The sequence below is a fragment of the Salmo trutta genome, chromosome 1, assembly GCF_901001165.1.
Source record: "Salmo trutta chromosome 1, fSalTru1.1, whole genome shotgun sequence".
NCBI classification, from domain to species: Eukaryota; Metazoa; Chordata; class Actinopteri; order Salmoniformes; family Salmonidae; genus Salmo; species Salmo trutta.
The window spans coordinates 43,373,627-43,391,624 of NC_042957.1; the positions used below are offsets into that span (position 1 = coordinate 43,373,627).

At 41.8% G+C, this 17,998-nt stretch overlaps 1 protein-coding gene across 5 annotated transcripts in view; it reads right to left on the reverse strand.

Moving 5' to 3' along the window:
• The window catches only part of LOC115196447 (microtubule-associated protein tau), a 45,613-nt gene extending 31,049 nt beyond the window's left edge, over window positions 1–14,564 (reverse strand). For all 5 annotated transcript variants that reach the window (XM_029757306.1, XM_029757322.1, XM_029757316.1 and 2 more), the window contains exon 1: window positions 14,419–14,564. The gene's annotated coding sequence lies outside the window, so the exon portion shown is untranslated. The remainder of the gene's footprint in view (window positions 1–14,418) is intronic.
• Window positions 14,565–17,998: the final 3,434 nt, after the last annotated feature.

Sequence of the window (17,998 nt, forward strand, 5' to 3'; positions counted from 1 at the left end):
CTTTCCTCTCAGATTAGGCTAGATGCTTTCCTCTCAGATTAGGCTAGACGCTTTCCTCTCAGATTAGGCTAGACGCTTTCCTCTCAGATTAGGCTAGATGCTTTCCTCTCAGATTAGGCTAGATGCTTTCCTCTCAGATTAGGCTAGACGCTTTCCTCTCAGATTAGGCTAGACGCAGTCTTCAGATTTCCACTTGAATTGGTTTCAGCATACCATGTATATCCATGTGAAATTAGGCTAGAGGCAAGTACGTGGGCGATTTGAGCATAACACATGCCGTATATAAGAATATTTTTAAGAGTTGTTTCTGGGGGGGGACCATATGAGATGATCTTAATGACCCAATTGGGGTTTGATTAAAGCTAAGCCCTTTCAAAACAAAGTTCTCTCCCTTCACGTAACCCTAACCCACTAAACTCTTGAAGGACTATTGTTGAACCTGATTAGGGAATACTGCTCCTGAAATAGGCGACTCCAGGCCGGACTGCGCTGAAAGTAGAGTCCTTTCCACTTCCTCGACATTCTCTTTCTCCTCTGTGTGACAACAGAGTAAAGCAGAACGTACCGACTAAGAGAAGTCCACCTGACTGTTGTGTAAGCGTAGAGTTCGAGGTGTCATTCGAGGTCTGCAGCTGGACCACAGGACACAGTCAGACAGAAGTTTAAAGAGAAGAGAGGGAAAACGGTTGTAGTCTGAGGCTCGGAGATGTTCGCTGCCCATCCATGCAGATCCACATAATGTCTCAAATGGGACCAGGGTCCAAAGCAGTGCCTATAGTGAATATGGTGCCATTTGGGACGCACAGAATGACAAGGAACTTTTGACAAAAACAGCTGGTTCTGTCGATTCACTGAGAAACAGAGGGGAGAGTCAGGAGGAGAATGGGTGGAGCATCGTGTGGGACAGAGATGGAATGCAGAAACAGGAAAACAAGCTGCTACAATATGGAGCAGTGGGATGCTTATTTCTATTGTGCTGAACTGGGGTTTCCTGCTTTCACTGTCCCAGAAAATACCAGAAAAAAAAGAGCCCAGAAAGGCTACAGTAATGCATCCACCTTGCCCTCTCTGGGGTCCTCCTTCTGAGTGTCCGCTCTTAATTAACATTGTCACTGTTTGGCTCCAGCCAGGACCGTCTGTACAGTACAGCCCTGGAAGACTGCCCTCTTGGGATAGTCGAGAGGGTGAAGCTGCAAGGCTAAGGGAAAGCAGACCGGTTTTATGTAAAACAGAAGAAAGGATTGTTCTGAAATTACCCCACAGTATTACACAATTTAGTTCACAAAAGCCTTGCATTGATTTCTCCCCAAAGAGGAAACCATGTCCTTCTTTCTTGTAATTACAGAGAAGATTAGGCTAAATTCAAACAAGGTTTCTGGTGATCGGACCAAAATCCCCTAACATTGGCTCTATTTTCAGATGCCTGAATGAAAATGTTGATGCCATTTGTGCAACTCAGGCAGGCATTATCCTGACTCGATGAGAAGCCGGTATTGTTTGGGGATAATGCGGATCATGAACCCAGACCCAGCAGGGAAATACTGGGCAAAACTGGTTGAAATGACGTCATAATCTCAATCTGTTTCTGCCTGTAATGGTAAAAGCTTCGATCCCTTATTGATGTCACTTGTTAAATCCACTTCAAATCAGTGTAGATGAAGGGGAAGAGACAGTTTAAAGAATGCTTTTTAAGCCTCGAGACAATTGAGACATGGATTTTGCCCTCAGAACAGCCTCAATTCGTCGAGGCACGGACTCTACAAGGTGTTGAAAGTGTTCCACGGGGATGCTGGCCCATGTTGACTCCAATGCTTCCCACAGTTGTGTCAAGTTAGCTGGATGTCCATTGGGTGGTGGACCATTCTTGATACACACAGGAAACTGTTGAGCATGAATAACCCAGCAGCGTTGCAGTTCTTGACACAAACCGGTGCGCCTGGCACCTACTACCACACCCCGTTCAAAGGCACTTAAATGTTTAGTCTTGCCCATTCACCCTCTTTATGGCACACATACACAATCCATGTCTCAATTGTCTCAAGGCTGAAAAATTCTTATTTAACCTGTCTCCTCCCCTTCATCTACACTGATTGAAGTGGATTTAACAAGTGACGTCAATAAGGGATCATAGCTTTCACCTGGTCAGTCTATGCCATGGAAAGAGCAGGTGTCCTTTAATGTTTTGTACACTAAGTGTATATGCCTAGAATGATGCTTTGTTAATGTCAGTATTGCCTTGTACCTTACGCTTTATGCCTTGTATGTGAGTCCATTCGTTTGACAACGTTATTAAATAATATTTGCTTTGATATTCGCTCCTCATGACCAGTCCTTGATCTTAGTCAGGTAAACACATAAGACTTGATTACACATGGTTTAACTATATTTTACGGAGTCAGAAAAACATTTTAATAGGCTAATTGCTTAGTCTTATGAGCCGCAGGTGAGGTATATATAATATGTCAAATATTACCCCACTACAACCCTGTAAGCAGTCTATGGAATACACTGTAGATGCGCGAAAAATGCTAATATCGGTACCATGACTTGACTGGGATTTGTGCCACATATGCTAAAACGTTAGCATTTGGAAACAGTGCTAGGGAAGCTAAACCAAAGCATGAATTGCTGTCCTACCTTGTCAATAGACTGCTTACAGGGTAAAGAAACCAATGTGTCATTTTTGGTGAACTGCCCCTTTAATTTAGGGCAACAGACCTGCTGCCACTGACGGAAGCATAAAAATACCCCATGAACTCAGACCTACTGACCCTACACAGAGTGCCCATCATCCGTCACAATACTAATTTAGTCACAGTATTATTTTCAGTGATTCAGGAGTGGACGATGACCTGCAAACCCAAAAGTAGGCTAGGCCTTGTATCTTCTACTTGGGACACGGTCTTAATCTGTGAGCTCTTGTGTTCTTCACTGTGGTGACAGAAGCCAAAGAAAGTATCTATTTATGAGCTGTGCTGTGAGGAGAGGGGACATTCCAGTCATGCTGATCACGTCCCATCTGCTGACTGACCGACATGCTTCTCAACATTCCTCCGTCACTAGGCCTGGCTTATACACTCCCTCAGGTCAGGGGGTCAGGGAGAAGACATTGTTGTCAGTCATCACCGATGTCGGTGATGTCCTCCAGGACACCCCCCCCCCCCTTCACTTCAGCTCTCCAGCGGTTCAGTCACTGCATGTGGGCCCCAACATTGACTTCACTACAAACTAGAAGTTGACCGATTAATCGGCATGGCTGATTAATTAGGGCCGATTTCAAGTTTTCATAACAAATCGGTAATCGTCATTTATGGACGCCGATTATGGCCGATTACATTGCACTCCACGAGGAGACTGCATGGCAGGCTTAGAAAAAACAATCAATCTTAACATAGTCACTAGTTAAACTAGTAATATCATCAACCATTTGTAGTTATCTAGCTTGTCCTGCGTTGCATATAATCAATGCAGTGGCTGTTAATTTATCATCGAATCACAGCCTATTTCGCCAAACGGGTGATGATTTTAACAAGTGCATTCGCAAAAAAAGCACTGTCGTTGCACCAACGTGTACCTAACCATAAACATCAATGCCTTTCTTAAAATCAATACACAAGTATATATTTTTTAACCTGCATTTAGTTAATATTACTTGCTAACATGAATTTATTTTAACAAGGGAAATTGTGTCACTTCTCTTGCGTTCTGTGCAAGCAGAGTCAAGGTATATGCAGCAGTTTGGGCCGCCTGGCTTGTTGCGAACTGTGTGAAGACCATTTCTTCCTAACAAAGATCGTAATTAATTTGCCTGAATTTTACATAATTATGACATAACATTGAAGGTTGTGCAATGTAAGCGCAATATCGTAATGTCTAAAGACTTAGGGATGCCATCCGTTAGATAAAATCCGTTAGATAAAATCCGGAATAAACGGAATAAATACACTGAAAGAATAAACGTTTTGTTTTCTAAATGATAGTTTACGGATTTCACCATATTAATGAGCTAAGGCTCTTATTTCTGTTAATCAAGTCTATGATTTGATATTTTATAGAGCAGTCTGACTGAGCGGTGGTATGCAGCAGCAGCAGGCTCATAAGAATTCATTCAAACAGCACTTTCCTGCGTTTGCCAACAGCTATTCGCTGTGCTTCAAGTATTACGCTGTTTATGACTTCAAGCCTATCAACTCCCGAGATAAGGCTGGCAATACTATAGTAGAGGTCGACCGATTAATCAAGTTTTCATAACAATAGGAAATCGGTATTTTTGGACGCCGATTTGGCCGATTTTTGTTATTTTTTTATTTTTTTATTTTTATTGACCTTTATTTAACTAGGCAAGTCAGTTAAGAACGCATTCTTATTTTCAATGACGGCCTAGGAACGGTGGGTTAACTGCCTTGTTCAGGTGCAGAATGACAGATTTTTACCTTGTCGGCTCAGGGATTCAATCTTGCAACCTTACGGTTAACTAGTCCAACGCTCTAACCACCTGCTTTACATTGCACTCCACGAGGAGCCTGCCTGTTACGCGAATGCAGTAAGAAGCCAAGGTAAGTTGCTAGCTAGCATTAAACTTATCTTATAATAAAACAATCAATCAATCATAATCACTAGTTAACTACACATGGTTGATGATATTACTAGTTTATCTAGCCTGTCCTGCGTTGCATATAATCGCTTTGGTACACGTTGCTCCAACCATAAACATCAATGCCTTTCTTAAAATCAATACACAAGTATATATTTTTAAACCTGCATATTTAGTTAATATTGCCTGCTAACATTAATTTCTTTTAACTAGGGAAAATGTGTCACTTCTCTTGCAAACTGAGTCAGGGTATATGCAGCAGTTTGGGCCGCCTGGCTCGTTGCGAACTGTGAAGACTATTTCTTCCTAACAAAGACAGCCGACTTCGCCAAACAAGGGATGATTTAACAAAAGCGCATTTGCGAAAAAAGCACAATCATTGCACGACTGTACCTAGCCATAAACATCAATGCCTTTCTTAAAATCAATACACAGAAGTATATATTTTTAAACCTGCATATTTAGCTAAAAGAAATCCAGGTTAGCAGGCAATATTAACCAGGTGAAATTGTGTCATTTTGCGTTCATTGCACGTAGTCAGGGTATATGCAACAGTTTGGGCCGCCTGGCTCGTTGCGAACTAATTTGCCAGAATTTACGTAATTATGACATAACACTGAAGGTTGTGCAATGTAACAGGAATTTTTTTTTTTTCGAGATGATAGGTCATTAATATGGTCGAATCCGGAAACTAAGGCTCGTATTTCTGTGTGTTATGTTATAATTAAGTCTATGATTTGATAGAGCAGTCTGACTGAGCGATGGTAGGCAGCAGCAGGCTCGTAAGCATTCATTCAAAATAGCACTTTCGTGCGTTTTGCCAGCAGCTCTTCGCAATGCATTGCGCTGTTTATGACTTCAAGCCTGTCAACTCCCAAGATTAGGCTGGTGTAACCGATGTGAAATGGCTAGCTAGTTAGCGGGGTGCGCGCTAATAGCGTTTCAAATGTCACTCGCTCCGAGACTTGGAGTAGTTGTTCCCCTTGCTCTACATGGGTAACGCTGCTTCGAGGGTGGCTTTTGTCGATGTGTTCCTTGTTCAAGCCCAGGTAGGAGCGAGGAGAGGGACGGAAGCTATACTGTTACACTGGCAATACTAAAGTGCCTATAAGAACATCCAATAGTCAAAGGTATATGAAATACAAATCGTATAGAGAGAAATAGTCCTATAATTCCTATAATAACTACAACCTAAAACATCTTACCTGGGAATATTGAAGACTCATGTTAAAAGGAACCACCAGCTTTCATATGTTCTCATGTTCTGAGCAAGGAACTTAAACGTTAGCTTTTTTTACATGGCACATAGTGCACTTTTACTTTCTTCTCCAACACTTTGTTTTTGCATTATTTAAACCAATTTGAACATGTTTCATTATTTATTTGAGGCTAAATTGATTTTATTGATGTATTATATTAAGTTAAAATAAGTGTTCATTCAGTATTGTTGTAATTGTCATTATTACAACAAAAAAATTTTTTTTTAAATTTTAAAAAAGGAAACAAATATATATATTTTTATTATTTTTTTACATTTGGCCGATTAATCGGTATCGGCGTGTTTTTGGTCCCCCAATAATCGGTATCGGGATCGGCGTTGAAAAATCCTAATCGGACGACCTCTATACTATAGTGCCTATAAGAACATCCAATAGTCAAAGGTATATGATATACAAATGGTATAGAGAGAAATAGTCCTATAATAACTACAACCTAAAACTTCTTAACTGGGAATATTGAAGACTCATGTTAAAAGGAAACCACCAGCTTTCATATGTTCTCATGTTCTGAGCAAGGAACTTAAACATGAGCTTTTTTACATGGCACATATTGCACTTTTACTTTCTTCTCCATCACTGTGTTTTTGCATTATTTAAAACAAATTGAACATGTTTCATTATTTATTTGAGACTAAATTGATTTTACTTATGTATTATATTAAGTTAAAATAAAAGTGTTCATTCAGTATTGTTGTAATTGTCATTATTACAAATATATATATATAAAATAGTCCGATTTAATTAGTATCTGCTTTTTTTGGTCCTCCAATAATCGGTATCGGCGTTGAAAAATCATAGTCGGTCGACCTCTACTACAAACACCCTCGGACGCCAGGAACAAGTGGAAAAGCTTCCAAAGATATCTTCCAAGGCACTCTCACATGTCGGAAGTACAAATGTCTTAGTTTATTGTGGCTTGGCTAGGCCATTTCATGGCAAGATTAAAAAGATGCACCATCCTCCGATGCCACTGTGTGGGTAAAGCAGTGCTCTTCTTCCCAGTGTTCAGTTCAGAGCAGGGATGGGTGATGGATGTAGTGCCGTAAACAGTAAAGAGCAGAGCATTAAGCTGATGGCTTCTGGGAAGCAAGGGGAGGGACAGGCTGAGAGGCTGAACATAGAGGCAGAAGTTTCATTGGCCTGATAAATGTCTAGCAAAACACGTTCCCCGGATTTATGTAGCTGGTTGGAGGACCTGTTTGCGCTACGTGGTTTTGAACTAAAGCTGGGCGATATAGAAAAATATCCATAGTGCGATAAATTGACCCATTGTTTACGATAATGATAAATCTGCAATAAATGATTTTGGGGGGAGGTGCTAGAGCTGGGCGATATGGACAAAAAGTCATATCGCGATAAATCTAAGTATTATGCCTGATAACAACAAATACAACTATTTAAAAAATTTATGGACAGTTACTTTACATTAGCGACAGGGCTGTAGACAATTTTTTTCAAGTGCCAAGTAAGGCATCTGAGATGGTAGCCTATGGATAAAAAAGTACGCACAGTGGGGAGAGGGAATAAGAGTCAGCAGCCGACAGCGAAACAGGAAGATATTTTCATTGCAGGAATCAACATAATGCATAGGCTATTACTGTTGACCAAATAATTTAGAACAATCTACAGCCCCCATACTCAACTGGCTGACCACTGAACAAACCTTCTCAAATAGTACTTGAGTACCCCTGAACTACAGGAACGTTGTGTAGCAAAATCACATAAAATTACTGACGTAAGCTAAACGCTTCGGTAAGATAAAGGCAAAGTCGGTAATTTTCGGTCTATCATCCCAGCTCTATTTTGAACCTTGTTTTGGTCACTTTCTGGGTATGCCGAAATGAAAATGTGGGAAATTGATGTAACAGGAATACTATTGAGAGTGATATTGAATATCACTACCACACTGTATACCACACTGTACTACAATATATTACCTTACAATGTATTACAATATAAAATAAGCAATAATAACCTCAAACATACATATTACATGTTTCAAACAAGGCCCAGGCCTGTGTGATCTCTGTCTACAGTGGATTAGGACATGAAAGGAATCTGTTAAGGACACAGACAGAGAAGAAGTCATCAGGACAGCTGCTTTCAATTCAGCCTGGTTTATGCAATCAGTTGAATTTCCTGGGATTAGGCAACATTCCTAACACAAATTGACAAGGGTTCCTTCCTTTTTGAACTTCATTCTGATTCATAAAAAGGTTTAGCCAGCATTCAAATCACCGAGGAGGAGGATAACTAGGGTGCAGTCAAGTCAACCATGACGTGACTGAGTATCGACCATAAATAAACGGACGGCTCCGGCGAGTCCATTGACATTCATGGCCTCAAAGTGAACCATCTATTTCAAGGTAGTCAACACCCCCCCCCCCCCCCCCCCCCCCCCCCCGGCACCAAAATATAGCAGCACCCATTTAGCCAAAACGCCTGGACACGCTCTACTGTTAGGTCTAGGACACCCTCACACTGCTAGAGAAACTAACCAATCCCTAGCGGGCATAGCTGGTTGCAGCTGCGTCATTATGAACTCATTGGAATGATATCATCGCAACCAGTTTTGCCCGCTGGATCTGAATCTTCTACTCTGCATGTTGACCAATAAACACACCTTGACATGTCTACACGTGTAAGCCCAGGCTAACCATAATTAACTGGCCAGTCTGCGACAGGTGTAGAGTCTGCTACACTTATAGAAGAAGCAGACTCTCCATTATGCAGTTAACAGCCCAAGACCCAGAGACATGTTAAGAAACATTGTTACCGTGCTGAGTCTGAAAACAGAGTAAGGCTGCATGATGTCAATACATCCGACGTAAGGCTGAGAGTAACCATGAATCAGCTCAATTATGTTGTAAGAGTAAAGATGACGGTAAAAACAAGATCATAGAGTCGTTTATGTTTATAGTTGAGGTTTTGGCTAGTGGGTTATGGGGCTGTGTGTGTGTGTGTGTGTTCTGTATGTGCTCGTCTTTACAGACAGAGGGTCACCCACTCCATGAGTTCTGCCCGCCCGCTCCACTCACAGTTGGCTGCCTCAGTCAGTGGATCTGACCTAGTTTCCAGTCAGTCCCTGCTATTAGGGATGGATGGGATAGAGGCAGGACTTCACCACGCTCTCTCTCTGTCTCTATCGTTCTCTCTCTCTTTATTTCTCCTCTCTGTCTCTAACGGCATCCATGTGAACCATGAACATTGGTCTCATACTATAGACGTGTTGATGGAAGTAAGGAACGCACCGTGTGCCTCAGAGGCCAGGCCAGGGCAGAGCAGGCAATCTATAGGCAGCTCTCTACAGTGCAGGGCTCTTTGCTCAGTGCAGCATGATGAAAGAGAGTGTGAGGAAGGGAGAGAGGGAGGGGGGAAGTAAGAGAGAGAGAGAGAGAGAGAGAGCTGGTGCTGCCAACTTCCTCTGGAAACATCAGTATCTGCTAGAAACATATCAGAGATGCTCTCCGAGTGCCACTGCAAATGGATATACAAACCGCTCATGCGTGCAGCATTAGGCTACCACTCCTCAGAGAGTGAGAACCAGCTAGTCCCAAGGTTCAAAAATACATGAGAAACATTGACCGTGTTCCTGCCCAGAAGCCCTGGGTTAGCCCAGTGCTGAATCAGGACTCATGTGTGTTAGATCCTACCATTAGGAGATGCTAATCTCCTCAATGCACAAGCGTGATGAGTGGTGGTGGAGAATGAATACCGTCGAGTAACATTAGGCCTAGTTTAGTATTTTCACTCAAAACAACTAAGAGGAAATAGGCTAGGCAGCCTAACATCCTTACAGGCAGAGTTTAACCACAACTCAAAGAATCAGCATGACAACAAAGCCAAGACATCCCAGATTAGTAGAGAGCCAGCCAAACCAAAGGAAGCTCATCTGGGCTCTCTCTCTCTCTCTCTTTGCAGTGCTGTGGCTCAGTGACCTTGCTACCTACACCACCCTTACACTACAGCACACTACAGTACAGTGGAGGCTGCTGAGGGGAGGATGGCTCATAATAAATGGCTGGAATGGAGCGAACAGAATGGCATCAATCACATGGAAGCTGTGTGTTTGATACCATTCCACCTATTCCACTGCAGTCATTACAACGAGCCTGTCCTCCCAAATTAAGGTGCCACTAACCTCCTGTGCTACAGTAGAGTATGCGTGTCCTTGAGATCTGACAGAGAGCCAGGACAAGACTTAGCATCTGCTCTGGAGATCACCTACCTGCATGAGGTATAGGTTCATTAATTAGGCTAAAGGTATCCTCAAGTATTTGAGTCAATATTATTGCTAGGTTTTTGTATTCCACATTAAATGCAGGCTAAAATGTATGTAGCCTATTCTTTCTCAAACTTAAGGTGAATCCAATGACTGTATAAATAAGGGTGGACCTGCTTTTCCAGTTTGTTTACAGCTAGCATGACGGCTGGGCGATATGGTCAAAATCTCATATCCCGATAGAAGTCATTTCATATCCCGATAACGATACATATCACGATATAGCACATTTTCTGTAAAATCAATGAATAAATAGTTTAGATAAAATTACCACATGTAAAGGCCTATTTCTTATTACATTTTGAATTATACTAAACAAATAAAAGGTACTTACTCATATTTGATTATTTCTCCTTTTATTTTGAACCTTTGTGCAGATTTTCAACTAAAATATAAAATAATGTATAAAATCTAAAAAAGGGTAAATAGAAAGCATGTCAACTATAGTTGCAAACAAAATAAATATAGGCCGAAAATATATATCTATATATACATTATTATTTTTTTTATTTTTTTGGGGGGGGGGGGGCTTGCCTGTTTTGCATGTTATTTTGGCATTAATATGTGTCACATATCAATTTGCATTTGGTACCTTGGGTCAAGTGTTAGCACCAACTCACGAAACACCCGTTTCTCGACCGTGTAAATTGGGGCCATGTCTCTGCAGATGTAAGTTGTAACGGCAGCTGTTATCTCCTTCCATCTTTGTGATTCTTTGCCATATGGTGTGCCGCGGGTAAAAGCCTCTTGCAACGTCTGAGTCGGGGGTTTGTTTTGAGCACTCAACTATACTTTTTGGGTTCTCATCCGTAGACTCTCTCCGTACTGTTTCACATGATTCTTGCATGGGTGGTAAAAGAGGTTAGTGGTGTTTGAGGATGTTGTCGAGACCGGCCTGCGGCATATTTAGCAGTGGATGGTTTTCTGGTCCTTGTCAGACTTTTCATACCCAAACCACGTCCATGTGACCAAAGTAGCCCCTCTTTTAGGTACGGTCTCCATGCTCTGTGTCACGTTTGCTCTCCTCCATGTTTGTTTGTGTTGCAAATTTCCTTCCACAAGGCATGTGTGGAAGAACGCAAAGCAACGTCCAACTGACGAAAAAGATTGCCGTAAAGGAGTGCGATTTGCGACACAACGAAATAAACCATAGAGCATAATGTGAAAACGCTAGAAAAACATCTATCGTCACACAATATATATCGTCATATCGCCCAGCTCTAGCTAGCACATTCAAGTAATTCTGCATTTATATGCTAAGATGTCAGAGGTTCACGGCGCAGGGAATCAGTGAGAGTGGCCCTCAAAGAACGTCTGGCATTTACCTATATTCTGTACTGCCAATGTCCCTGAGGAAAAATAACAGCAAAATGTGATATTAATCCTATACATCTTATAACAGAGTGCAAGAGAGAAAGCAAGGATGTTGACAGCTTTGAAACCAAGTCCCTTAATCGTGCCCTCAAAGGCAACCAACAGAGCTAGTAAGAGTTGTCAATCATGACATACTTGGTAACATTGGTCTCCTCTACATCCAATGTCCTTTAAGAATGATGGAATGGCGTGTTTGAGATTTGAGGTTTATTTCACGGGTGCGAGCGATCATGTTAAGTTAACAAGTCATGTCCTGTTCATCTGGCCAGGGGTTGAGTGTGAGAGACATCTGCTGGCATGGACCGCTGATGACTGCACAGAGGCATGTGTACAGCTGCTTGTGGCAGGGCAGACAGACAGACAGCGTCCCAAAAGACACCCTATTCCCTACAGCTGGGGTCCAGCAGCAGCTTACGCCAGGCTACGCTAATGCACTCAGCATGGGTCTCCGGGACAACTCTTTGATTCATAGTGCACCCTGACATGTGTAGAAGTGCAGAAAATGCCAATTAGTGTTGGCTAGGATCTCTTTTTCGTCATCCAATCACAATGAGGCACTCTAGTTTTGTGCATATTGTTCATAAAGAGTTAGGTGATTGTCAATATAGTTTTGTCTTTAATCTTAACTAGAAAATTAACCATAAAAGCATTGTTACTGGGCCTACGTTGTAGAACTAGGGCTAACTGAATTATGGTCCCTGCCTCTGATCACATTCAGTGAGGTCAAAACGGATGAGTGCAGATGTAAATTCCCTGCCGAGAACACAGAACAACAAATCATCGCCATAAATTAGGGGCATAATTTAATCGTAGTATGTAGTATGATTATCATACTACACTGCAGTAGCATGTAGCCTGCAGACCAGCTCATCCAATTAGGCTTTAGACATGTTTTACAGAGCTCCCTAATTGGGCGGTCCAATCAAATTATGCATGTACATTTGAAAACTAAAAGGTTTGTCAGAGAGCAGAGGGCAGTTTGTCAGCATTTTCTGTATCAACAAAACCATAACATGATGGCTAGGAATAAACCATTCACCTTGTTTTCTTAAGTCAGTCTATATCCCGATACTAATGCGCATAGAATACAATGTTACTGGAAATTAGGTCTTGTTCTTGAAGAGTTACTCAAACAGGACAATGTCATTTCTACAGATTTCCAACATATGAGATCAGGGAAGTCCAATTCTTACAGTATTCTCCGGGATACATTTAACAAGATGGGCGTGGATGAGGAATTGGATAGGAGAGAGATGGAGATAAGCCTTTGTCCCTCGATATTCCTTTTGCAATAGACTCTGCCTATGATTTCGACCCGGAGCAAAAATAGTCGAGGGATAATGGAGAGTGTTGATTCATCTAACAAATGTACAGACCTATCTGCAAGTAGCGAAATCGGAGTGAGATCATGCATGCTCATCTCTCACTGCAACTCAAAGCAACAAGAGCTATGAAAAAAATGCGGAGAGCAGAGCGAGAATGAGGTGTGTCCGCAACATAGAAAACACCGACAAACGCCATCATGTTATGGCCCAATGTGGCAAAAATAGACCTCAATATGAAAATTACAAGTGTGCTGAATAATATCGAAATAGTATGAAAAAAAAGTGACTCGATTATACAGTGAATCGATTTGTTTCAGACAAAGCACCACATGGCAAGGGCACGCGGAATGCATCTCCTCAAAAATTAGATTGGACTTTGAGCCAAGATGAAGAGGCCTACATTTTCGAACAAAGTGGCTTAAAAAGAAGACCCGGCCTACTCCTTGATTACAAAGTTGTAATAGCAATACTTTACATCGCATGCATCCCTGGAAAGGGAGGTGCGGCAGCGCACGACCAAACCATTACAAAGCATTCCTGAACTATGAATAATTAGCTAGTTAGCAAATGAGGTAATAAGCAGGTGATATAACATTAGTGTCACAGTCTACAGTCAGTCAGTCAGTCTACAGTCAGGCAAGCCACCGACAATAAGTGGCCTGATGATAAGGTTTAGTGCAAGTGGTGAGCTGATAAGCCAACATCAGCACCATTGACGGCGGAAAGCACAGCTGCGCAAATCCAATTTCATAGGCTCCAGAGGCAATGCTACTGCCTATGATTCAGCACAAAAATCTAACTGACACACAAGTGTTGATGTAGCTATAAAAGTTTGCTACTGTCTGTACATGGATCAAAAAACAGATACTATATAAAGCAACCAAAAAAAAACATATCCTGTCAGGAACACTGTGATTTATTCTTTCAGTTTTCTCAAGCAAGACAAGCTACCCAAAGTAAAGACAGGCCTCAAGTAGGGAAAATAGAAAGGGCGCCACTATCTTAAAATCATAGCTAAAAATCTGTGGCCATAATAATTGGCGAGTTAGATAGTTAACGCTCAGCTAATTAGTTTGATAGCTAGCGAGCTAATTTGTAGCTTGCTAGCTAAGTTACACCCCTTGGCTACATTCATTAGCTAGCTTAGCCTCAGTTCACACATCATGACAGCTGTCATAGTTTAATAATGAATGTAAAAGTCAAAATATATAACAAACTACGAAGTGAGTGTTTATGGACAAATCCATTTAGCCACTTTTGATCCAATTATCCACATGGCTTATTTGGGGCCACTGCCTGGTGCGATGAATTTGCTAGCCAAGGCAAGACAGTACCCAGGCCCAACCTCTCCTCACACCCAGACCTACAGTAGGCAACGGAAAAAAAGATACGCTCGGTGCCTCAAACCTAAATGACAAGCATGGAATGGCGCTTTTGTTTTGCCCCGGAAAAAAAAAACAGCCAACTGCTCGAATTCTTCATCATTCGAAGACACCTAGGAGCAATGACTTGCGGAATGTACTAGGTTTGCTATGAATAGATAAAAGCGTCTTTATCTCTTACCTGTGTGGCAGACAGTTATTGTCTCTCCAGCTGCAGTCACTCAGTGGACACCCGACAGAGAAGAGTAGTTCACTAGGCGGCCTTTAAGGGAAGGAGGGCGCCAGAGTACAGACAGAGATTGTTCTGAAATTCTTCCCGAGCCTTCTGCACTAATGCTTGAAATAAAAGAGGTTTGTGTGTAGGTAGGCCTACACTGATCTCAGAGGAGGCTGGTGGGAGGAGCTATAGGAGGACGGGCTCATTGTAATGGCTGGAATGGAATTCATGGAACAGAGTCAAACATGTGGTTCCCGTATGTTTGATGTATTTTATACCTTTCCATTTATTCAATTCCAGCCATTACAACGAGCCTGTCCTTCTATAGCTTCTCCCACCAGCCTCCTCTGTCTAATCTGTTGAAAATATGGTGTTAGAAGATAATGATATTAAAACAAGTTTAGCTGATATAAACAAATTGCAGGTCTTCAGAGATGATATACAATGCTAACCCAAACGAATGACACAATGGTAGACCTAACTTGTTAAATAGCCTTCTGCCCTATGTAATAGGTGACAGACACAATTTTTACCAATAGGCCACCTTTCGTTATTTTCTCACATTAAACCAATGTCTCATCTAATCTAATATATTTGAATTTCCATTCCTCCAGACCTGGCTTAGTGTCAATTTACCAATGATTATGTAAGCATTACTGGAAAACCTGCTTAGAGGGATCTGGAGTGGCAATACCCCTCTTGCTGTAAAACCTGTGGGTGGGGTATAGCAAGGGAAGCACTGTGCTTGCCACTATTAGTGAACTCTAAACATCTATAGGCCTTTACTACTCTGGTAGACTGACTGATCTAACACTCCTCCATACTAAACCAACCATAGAGGGCAGTAATTGGTTACAATGGTGTAATTACATGTAACTAGACTACACATACATGTACAGTGTATGGAATATAATTTGTTTCCTTATGGAACCAATGGAATAGTCCCCAAAGTGCAAACTCCAAGCTAAATCAAGCACACCTCAAGTTTATTATATGAAAATATTTGGCATATTTCACCCTAGGTCTGGTATGTTTATTAGGAGATAGAGCCTCCTAGAAACACATACTGATATTTTGCAAAGCAATGGTTTGCATGTGTAATACATGTTGCAAAGAGAGTGTTGCCAGAAAGCACTGCATTGTGTCATACATTTTATAGACAAAGTCTTAACCATGAGGCAGGGTTGAGGTTAGGCCCTGGAGTTGCTTAGCAACCAGACCACTTGAGAATAAGCATGCATTTTATTCTCCAGTTAGGGACAAAGGAGGGAGAGGGTGAGAAAGAGGCAGATGGTACATGCCTGAAATGACTATGGTGTGTTTGGTCTGCATTTTATTGTAGGTGATTTGACATTATTCCTCATTTTAAATTGTAAACAATATATAACAAATGGTCTTAACATACCTTGAAATAAATATTAATATTTTACTACTGATTAAGGTCTTTCAAAGCCAAATACAATAAGATAAATCACATCTGCAGTTCTGTGGTTTGAAATAGTTCTGTCTATGCCATATAGCTTTGCATAATAGTGTGTAGGCTATGGTGCGGCACTGTTCATTTAATTGCAATATTTAATTGTCATATTAGTGTAAGTAAGTAAGTAGCCTTGCATTAGCCTTGGCTGTTTCTATAGCGTGAGGCAGCTTGATGTACAAGTACACCCCTTGGACAAGACACTAGTCTATCACAGGGTCAATATACTGTAAGTGTAAGAAGACAGAATATGTCTGTCTGTTCTAGTCTGGTTTTAGGCACGTGAGACAGATTTATGTTAGATTTCAACTAAAGGCAGTCAAGTAGGAACAGAGAAAAAGCTCCTTGATTGTTTAGCCACAGGGTGGCATTCTTTCTCTGGATAACATCCCCCAGCAGAGACTTACACTGAGCGTATTATGCTCTTTCCATGACATCGACTGACCAGGTTAATCCAGGTGAAAGCCATAATCCCTTATTGATGTCACCTGTTAAATCCACTTCAATCAGTATAGATGAAGGGTTTGAGACAGGCTAAAGAAGAATTTGTAAGCCTTGAGACAATTGAGACATGGGTTGTGTGTGTGCCGTTCAGAGGGTGAATGGGCAAGACAACAGATTTAAGTGCCATTGAACAGGGTATTGTAGTAGGTGCCAGGCGCATCGGTTTACACACGCTCAACAGTTTCCCGTGTGTATCAAGAATGGTCCACCACCCAAAGGACATCCAGCCTACTTCACACAACTGTGGGAAGCATTAGAGTCAACGTGGGCCAGCATCCCTGTGGAACACTTTCGACACCTTGTAGAGTCCATGCCTTGACGAATTGAGGCTGTTCTGAGGGCAAAAGTGTGTGCAACTCAATATTAGGAAGGTGTTCCTAATGTTTGGTACACTCAGTGTACAATCGTAGACTCTGTTCTAAGGAGTTGGTACAAGCATTCATGTCTCCCACGCTGAAACTTGTGTCATTGTGAGGTCAAAGCACTTTGCACAACATGGTAAAATGTACTGTAGTAAGCCTTTTTTTGTTAGTCATACACAAGTGTCGGCTACTTGTTTAGCAGTCTACGTTTTACGACAGACATGCATGTATTCTGTACAATTTCTTTATGAGTGTAACCAATGCTGTTTAACTATACAGACTCTGCATTGACAGCCTTAGGAGAACAGGTACAGGCCCACTAGCAAAATGACATGGCAGAATAGGCAGGCTTTGTTGAATTGGCTCTTAGCTGAGAAAGGTGGAGTCTGTGTAATGTTCAGAGACGAATGTTGCACCTTCATTCCCAATAACACTGCACCAGATGGATCATTCACGACAGCTATGACCAAACTGAAAGGATTACGGCAAGAAGTAAAAGACAATGCAGGATTTGATAGCCATGCTTGGAATTGGCTGGACACAACCAGCCAAATGGCTATGATAGGAGTCGCACTGGTGGCAATGGGAAGCGTTTTTTGCTGTGTCCTACCTTTTTTGAAATCTCTTTTGGTTCAAACTGCAGTAAAACAGATGGCGATAGGTAATTACAACCCACCGGTGGTAGTAAACCCTGTGCCGTGGACTCCTGGACAATATACAGATAGATATGGAAAAGCATGCAATGCTCTTGGAGGACCACTTGACTGTCCTTTTGGAAACCCAAACTGCCTATATGGAGTTACACCAGGAGGAGGATATGCTTGTCATGATTATCTACTACACCAACTGACTAGCCATGCCTGGAAGATGTCTATCTTCTCCTTTCCGGCCCAAGCCAAGCCCAGTCTTCAGGGAGAGGTCAAGGGTGTATTTTGGGTGGGCAGATGGTGCGGCTGTTGGACTGTTTACCGGCCAAGGCTATTGTCCCTGAAGATTATCTGGCAACCGATGTTGGACTTTTACAGGGAGGTTACCCTCCTACCCTCCCTCCAGACTTGTGTGGTGTCACAGACCCCTCCTCTCCCCTCCCTCTCCAGATTCCTCTTCCATACAATGGGTAAAGACTAGAGATGTTGGTACGCACATCTTACTCACACACTATGACATATTATCTAACCCTACAAGTACAAAGAGAAAACAG